The following is an 8,371-nucleotide window of genomic DNA, read 5'->3' on the forward strand; positions in this document are numbered from 1 at the left end:
TAAAATTAAAAAAAATTAACTCTTCAACTACCAGGATCCCTCTGCCTCTTTCCTCTCATCAGTCAGTTAGCTCACTCCTGTATTGCATGTTATTTTTGCTCATTCCTCACTCCTCAGAAACCTTCAACACTGTAGGTGTCCATGACTGATCAGCATCCAAAAACACGGAGAAGACAATGTAACAAAATGTTCAAACATTTTGAGAGAAGACACTTGGGAAGAAGACACTTGTGCAGCCACGAAGGCCAGCCAGCCATCACTCGCTGCCTTTGGCCAGCACAGAAGCCTGCAGGGTGTCAGCCTTGTCTGGTGAACAGCTTGCAGAAGTGTCTCTTGGCCTCAGGATATCCAGGCTACAGCAGTGCTCAGTAGTTGCTCACTTCATTCTGGTCCTTAATTACAACATAAACTCAATCACAGAATCACAAGGTTGGAAGAGACCTTCAAGATCGAGTCCAACCCATGCCCCAACACCTCAACTAAACCATGGCACCGAGTGCCACATCCAGTCTATTTTTAAACACATCCAGGGATGGTGACTTCACCACCTCCCTGGGCAGGTGACAAGTCATGCTTCAGCTTTGCTTTTTTAACCCAACCTACTGTCTTACCATACCACTACTTACAGCCACTGTTCAGCACACTCATACAGTGGCAAAATAAGAAGCGGCAATTTTATTGGAATCATTTCTGTGCAATTGCAAAGGAATTTTGTATGCAACCTAGCTGACATTTTTGGAAATTTTTAAAGTTTGACTACTCCAACTTCCCCACAGAGTAGTTTTAGCTAAATTCCTCCTGGGGGAAAAAAAAAAGGGAACAGTGATGAGCAGTTTTCTCCAGGTTTTGAGAGGAATATTTTGGTTTTCCCTTTGTTTCTTTTCAACACTAATGAGTTGCAACCTCCAAGTTCACAAACCTCAGTAGCTGTATTTACCAAGCAAAAATACATCTGAGAGAAAATTCAACTCCCCAGAGAAACACATCCTTATTTTAGACTCTCTGTCTACTAAGGAACCAGACAGCTGTGGAAACTAAGCCACCACCTTTATTCAGTTCTCAGTTTTCTTGGGACAGTTAGCTATCTCAGTTCAATATAACTCACGTCCTAAATTTAACTTGGCATGAACTTTTATCTATTCTCTAATAGAAGAGAAAGTCACCTTAAACTGCAGAAAACAGATGAAGTTGTGGAGAAGCACAAATATCCTCCTTTATTGTTAGAATTTTTAAGAAGGCACAAGTTTCTTATTCTTCAGACCTAAGACATTGATGTCCCTTTCTCTTCCCCTTCTCTCCACTCTCACAATTGTATAACATACTCCTATTTCAGCCTGCACTTGTGAAATTGAGTCTGAACAAGTCTGAAATTGAGTCCACAGTGCAACTACGTTTCTAAAGAGTGGACACAAAGAAATAATAACATTTTAGTCCAGACAATAATGATTTATTATGTTTCTGACTTTTTCTCTAGGAAATACAAGTTCAATCCATGTACTTTTTAAGCTGCCTCTCTCATACTGAGAAACCAAACTCCAGAAAACAGTACTTTATGAAGCTTCATTAAGAGTTAAGAAGGAAACCAGCAGTTTAGTCAAATTTACAAAACAGATCTTCCTGTGTAAAGCAAGGTACACAATAGTTCAAGAACATTTAGTTACACTTTTTATTTTGCACCAGCCCCCTTTGTTTTCAGAGAACGGAAGCACAGAACAGCTTAGACTAAATTACACCATTACTTGAGGATGCAGCTGCCAAACAGGAATTTGTTTCATTGAGATGGTCTGCAATTATACTTAACTGCAAACAGAAATGCACAACCTTATTACACAAAAGGCATTTGTGAACACTTACACTAATAAAGATTTTAAAATTATGTACATTGTAAGTAGCATTTCTTCTGCTTAATTTAACAAAGGATTCTTCTTCTAAATGGCAACATTATTTTACCCTGGTCAGGTACTTCTCCTGAATGCAATGCATTACTTTAATTCATTATAAATGTGATTTTCTTTCCCAGCCATTCTTCCTGTTCTTCTCAACATGTGGTGAGGGACCAGAAGAAAGCCAACAGACTAACATTTTTATAACATCAGTTTAAAGACATAGAAGCTATTTTTCCTTATGAATGACTCATGTAATTTCTAGCTTGCATTTCACTCACTGATATACCTTTAGAAGAGGTTCTTTCATTTAACAAAAACAGAAGTGTGAGGCAGTACCTCTGGACCTGTATCCTGCATGGAATAGACCTTAACTGCCAAACTGATGTGTACTTCCAATATTTATTTTCTGTTGAGGACTTAGTGATTACCTCAAGAATTTAATTAATGTAAAAATACTCAGGGGGAAAAGCAAACAAACAAAAAACCACAGCAAAAATATCAAAGCAAACAAAACAAACAAAATCCCAAGAGATATTATTTATCCAGGCATCACACAGTCAAAATATTTAAGCTACTTTAATAGTGTATTGAAACAATTTCCCAATAATACAGTAAAATTCAAAAAGTGAAAGATGAAAACCAGAACTTTAAGACATGATGAAACTTTTATCGTCTTGTTACGTGACCTGTAGTTTTAACCTCCTTAACTGCAATTTTAAAAAAGGTAACCAAATAAAAATACTCAGTTTGTTGCATCAGTCAGTTGGCTACCTCAATAATGATCAACAGAAAATGCAGGAATATAACACATACACAAAAAATATCACAATATCACTGTACAAAAAACTGACTGCATTTCCAACATGGCTCTCAAAACTACAGGAAATTACTAGCTAGAGACCCATCTGCAAAATAACTCACGTTATTATGGAAACAGTGCAATTCATCTTTTTACAAACACTGTGGCTTGAAGGACTTCACATGGTACTTCTAGCAACCATAGTTTTTACAACACTTCCAACAGCCAAATATTTGGTTCTCTTCTTGCATCACACAGTCCTAAGGAACAGCCTAAGTAATTACAAAATTACATATGTAACGAAGTTCTCAGTAGTTCTGGCATACCCCAGTGATTCATCCAGCCAATCTGCTGTCCAAAAGACAAATTATTTGATTCCTTCAAATCACTTTTCACTTCAGTAACTTAGGTCATGCACAACATCACAAAATAAAAAGTGAGTGATGGTAAGGGAGCAGGCAGCATAGGAGAACTTCCTTTGAACTTTAATGGAAGAAAAGATGACTACCCAACCTCCGTGTAGGAACAGTCTAAAATCTGAGTAGCTTCGTTTGATGGCCCTTCTTTTGCTTCAAGTCCTACTTAAAGTCTGCATTGAGATCACTAAACCTACTGGCTATAATTACAGGCACCAAACTTTCCTCTGTAAGATGTTCTAGAGAAAGAACTGTCCTTAACCTATAGCAGTTGGGGGGGAGAAGCTGGGGAGAAGAAGAGAAGAAGGAATAATATTACAATAGGTTTACATGTCCTGTATATGGGAAAACAGAAGGATTTTATATTATTTGCTAAAACCTTACACCTGTTCTCTGCTCTGTGGCTACACTCTCCACTTTGTGTCTCTAAATTCTCTGGCAACTCACAGCATCTCTTAAAAAATAATTAAAAAATTAGAAGGATGGATAACTGGAGGGGGGTTGATGCTTTATTTTGCTAGGGCTTTGGGGGATGGGTTTTTTTGGTTGGTTGGGTTTTGGTTTGGGCTGGATTTTTAAGGCAGTAGCTCAATTGAAAATATGGACCCACCTTAGCAGTGTGACAAGGACCATTAAAAGCCAGTACTTCTTGCTCTCATTTGTACTAGTACAAGATATTCCAGCACTGCCCTCCCACACCTGGCAGCCTGCCTTGCAGCTGTATTCAAGGCTAACATTTCACAAGTCAGTGAAAGATTCAGTGTTGCAGCTATACATATCTTAACGCTGCCAAGTTTCCTAAGTGACCAACAGATAAGTGCTTCCCTGGAAGAACATATTCACAAGTTCAAGAAAAAGGCTGATAGCAGATGGAATGCAGCATGCAATTCACCTGGCAATTCCCTGCCATCCATGCTACACTCAGATGAAACAGAAAAGTCAGGAAGACTCCTTCTATGACACACACTGCAAATGTCTAATTTGCAGTCCCACCAATAAGGAGAACATTCTCAATTGGAAACAGAGATGCGAAAAGAAAATGTGTAAGACACAGATAGGAGTGTGCTACACATTATGCAATTTTTCATGTTCACTTCCCTTGGCAAAGCAAGAAATAAGCCTATTTCATAACAGGGAGAACAACAACCACTCTTTGTAGAGGTATCTCTAAATCAGTATGAATGATGCAATCTCAAATTTTGCATTGCAGGGAAAATTACTCTCAAAACACTATTTTTAGGGAGAGAGTTAAGTAGCCTGGATAGGACAGAGATGCTGAGATACTACACAGAAGAGATCTCAATCATGAGCAGGTTTCATTAATGAATAACAGTAACACCAATGTACAGGTCTGTACTACCACTCAAGAAGATGGACTAAAAAAACCCTTTCTTTCAGTAGCAGTATAAAGTTAAAGGATTCTTGCAGTGAGTGTCTCTATTGGATCCATAGTGTTCTGCACAATGCATTTTTTAAAAGCTTTATTTCACAGAATAAGAATTTGGCTAAAGTTATTAACACAGACATGGCATATCTCATTATACAGTAGCTTAGTTGGGGCACTCTGACACAGTGACAAATAAAAACCAAAACAAGTGTAAAATCACAGCAGAGCTAAACAAAATACAGATTAACTTTTGTCCATGTCACATATCTGCATACCATTATCTATGAAGTATCAACTTGTGGCACAATTAATTTCATACCATCTTAGTAGGAACCTGTTTTCAGGCAAAACCAGACTTCCTTAAGGTCCCAGAGGAAAAAATAAAAGAAAACAAATACAACAAATAGGAGATGTCAAGACTAAAACTGCACTTCTGAATTAACTATGGTTCTGACATATGTCCTTACAGAGAGGACATCCACAGGCAGACTGACTGTGAGAACATTATTGCACTAAAGATGGTTTTTTTCTTAACTGGACAGGACCTTATGACTGTCAGAAACTAACAGGACAGAACAGGCACACAAAAAGTGGATCAAACCCCCAAGTCTGAAGATCTCTTACATGGCAGTAGCTCTGTGTCAGGCAAGCTTGAGGATGGGGGGGAAAGGGAGATGTGGGAAGGTGCCTGCAGGTGTTCAATGCCAGGTTCAACAGGGCTCCGAACAACCTGCTAGGGGAAGGCGTCCCTTCCAAACCAAAGGATTCCATGATTCTATGATGGACTCCAGTTGCATTTAATTTCATGACAGAATAGGGTATCTACATCTATAGATGAGTCAAATGAGGACTTCAGGCTGCTCCTCAAGCAAGTCCATAGAAGTATTAATCGAGAAAGGAGCAGAGATGTGAACTCCTTTCCATATGCTCATGAAGTCTAGACTCTAGTCTTAAAAGCCCCACCTGTGCAGCTTTTCCACCACAGAAGTCTTCTCATTCCTTAAATCCATATAAAACTTTACAGGGGGGTTTTAGGAGGTTTTTAAATGGGGTTTTTAGGGTGGTTTTGGCTTTTTTTGGGTTTGGACTTTTTTTTTTTTGGTTGGATGGTTTTTGTTTGGTTTTTTTTTGTGTGTGTGTTTTTTTGTTTTGTTTTGTTTGTTTGATGGGGCTGTGTTGTTCTTTGGGGTTTTTTTTAGCTCCACACATTTTGACTTCTTTCAAGGGTATCACAAGATACCCCTCTGCAACATTCAGAGGGAACATGTTTCCCACCTGGATGTAAACTAGTGCCATATTTTTGGGTTGGCTATCTTTCTGTGCTAGTCCAACATATATTGTCATGGATGAACAACAGATCATGCATGTAGACTTGACCAACTACTCTGATTTTATCCCCAGGCCTGATTTTTTTCCTGAAGATAAAATGCTTAATCTTATCTTCTGCATGCCAGTGCACGGAGTGCTTGCCAACCTGTTTCTGGTAGTCCTCTCATGCATCTTTCAAAGATGTGTTTTTGATGTAGGTACTACACACTTGATAAATATGTGCTGCAATTTCTCTTGCTGAGAGGGCAGAGGGATATGAGGAGATGGACATTCGAGCATTCTTCCCAAAGGAATCTAATGAAAGGTCAAAAGAAGTCTACAGAAACCATCAGGAGATTTAGCCAAAACTACAAGTCAGCACATCAGACGCCAGGTTTTTATTCAGCCAGAGCAGTAAGATGAAAGGAGATAAAAGAAGTGCTCTAATTCAAGTGACCCATGAAAAACCTCATGCCACAGTTAGATGCTGTACTCATACATATCTGTTTCTTCCTCATTAAGAGGCCTAATGAAGCCTAATGCTCCCCTTGCTGATGAATAACAGCCACTCGTAATACAGTTACAAGTTGAAGCAAGTTATGAGAGTGCAACAACAGACTAACTCGTACAAATTGTCTGCACACCATTACAGGATTGCTGCATAAGCTGTTTGAGCATATTTAAATAAAACAACTTCCACTTAGCACAATTACTTCCTCAGAACTCTCTCCTTTTATATATTTCTACTTTATTTCTACTAAACCTTTCTACCTCATATAAAGAAGTTGATATTAATTGGCAAATTCAGACAGCAAGAACACACCTTAATATAAGCTGTTCAGTAAATGAAGGCTTTAAGGTTTATTTAAAACACAACACATATTAAATTAAGGAGAATCTTTTTAAAAAATTATACATGTATAGTTTATTTTGAAATCAAAATATCTGCAACTTGAGTGTCTCCTGTGGAATTATTTCCAGAATGATGTAGCTCACTGCTGTCATAAGTCAATCTTCCCACATGCCAGACTTTGGTGTATCTTAAAAGATGTCACAGTTTATTAATAAACCAGATGACTCATGAGCAGCACAGGAAAAGCAGTCACCAAAAATCTCAGGAACACCTAATGATGATGCTGCTGTCAAGTCAACTGGTGACACAGACTAAGACACTGCAGCTACTAAAATGTAGCAGGTTCAGTTTCCAGCCAACACCTAAATTGACTCTATTAAAATCTGTGCACGTACTATTTCAAAATGCCCCACATTTCTTTTCAGAAATTGTGTAAGAGCAATTTGAGTAACAGATATTTTCAACACCAGACATAACAAATTTAAAGACTACTTAAAATTATTAGGACCCATCTTGCACAAGCTACAGCCATCATACCAATTTAAGTACGTTTACCAAACTACAAATATCTAAAGCTTAATGTGAGAAATGTGCTGGATAGGCCATTAGAAGCAAATTGAGCAGAAAGCATTTCAAGCATGGAAAAAAAGGAGTTGTTTTCTGCAATCTTCAGACAAATATGTAAAAAAAAAGTTAACGTCCTTCAGCGCAGTCTGTCTCACTTCAGAATTTTCTAGCTCTTCCATAGGTACTGGTAGCCACTCACCCCAGCTTCTTCCATCACTGAATACTTCAAGGGGCTTGTTAGCAAGCCTCAAACTTTTTTAATTTTGCTAGTTCTGTTATTACCACATCATTCATCCTTGCTCATTTTCCACCTTTATCAACCACCCAACAACATCCTAGCTGTTTAGAACCTAACTTGTCCACCAACATTTGACTCTTTTTGAGGTAATGTTTGCTTATACAGTGATAACAAAAAACCCCAAAACCAAAAAACCAACCAAACAAAAAATAATTTGAATATAAAAAGAAATAACAGGCAATATTGTTCTGAAGATTCATTTTTTTTAAATTCACAGGAACATTGAGACAAATTAAGTAAAGTAAATAAGCATTCAAGCTGGTATTCTGAAACTATACACTTCAACTTACTACAAAATTAAGCACATTAAAGTGTTCTCTCAACACTTGCCAAAAATAAATATGCCCAAGATGGGCATTCGGGGAAAATATAATTTCATTAATTTTGGTGCAACTTTCAACAGCATCTCAAACTAAATTTATAATCTTTTATTAAAATAAAGATCTTTATCCATGCGGACCTAAAGACCCTACAAGACCCCATGTTCTAGCAATACAAAGTGATAGGTTAGAAATATGCCTAAAGCTAAGCTATACCACTTTCATTGCAAGTTTGAATGACATGATATGGACAGAAATAAACTGTACTCCTGAGAACACATTCTCACATGGGCTTCATTTTATCTTTCCTTCAAGCAATCAAAAGAGCAGGTCCTCTTAAGATAAAAATGTAATTAGATTTAACTAGATTTTAGATTTAACCTCCTGACATCTGGGTTAAAGGGTAAATAAGAAAAACATACACTAAATCAACCACCTTTTTCTCCTTACTTTCTTCTCAGAGATGATTATTCCTTCAAGTGGAGCTACTTCCTGAGAGTTTCCTTTTCACTGGAAATTTTCAAGTTTTCAACACTG

Source organism: Pyrgilauda ruficollis, unplaced genomic scaffold, assembly GCF_017590135.1.
Source record: "Pyrgilauda ruficollis isolate IOZ18807 unplaced genomic scaffold, ASM1759013v1 scaffold44, whole genome shotgun sequence".
NCBI lineage: Eukaryota > Metazoa > Chordata > Aves > Passeriformes > Passeridae > Pyrgilauda > Pyrgilauda ruficollis.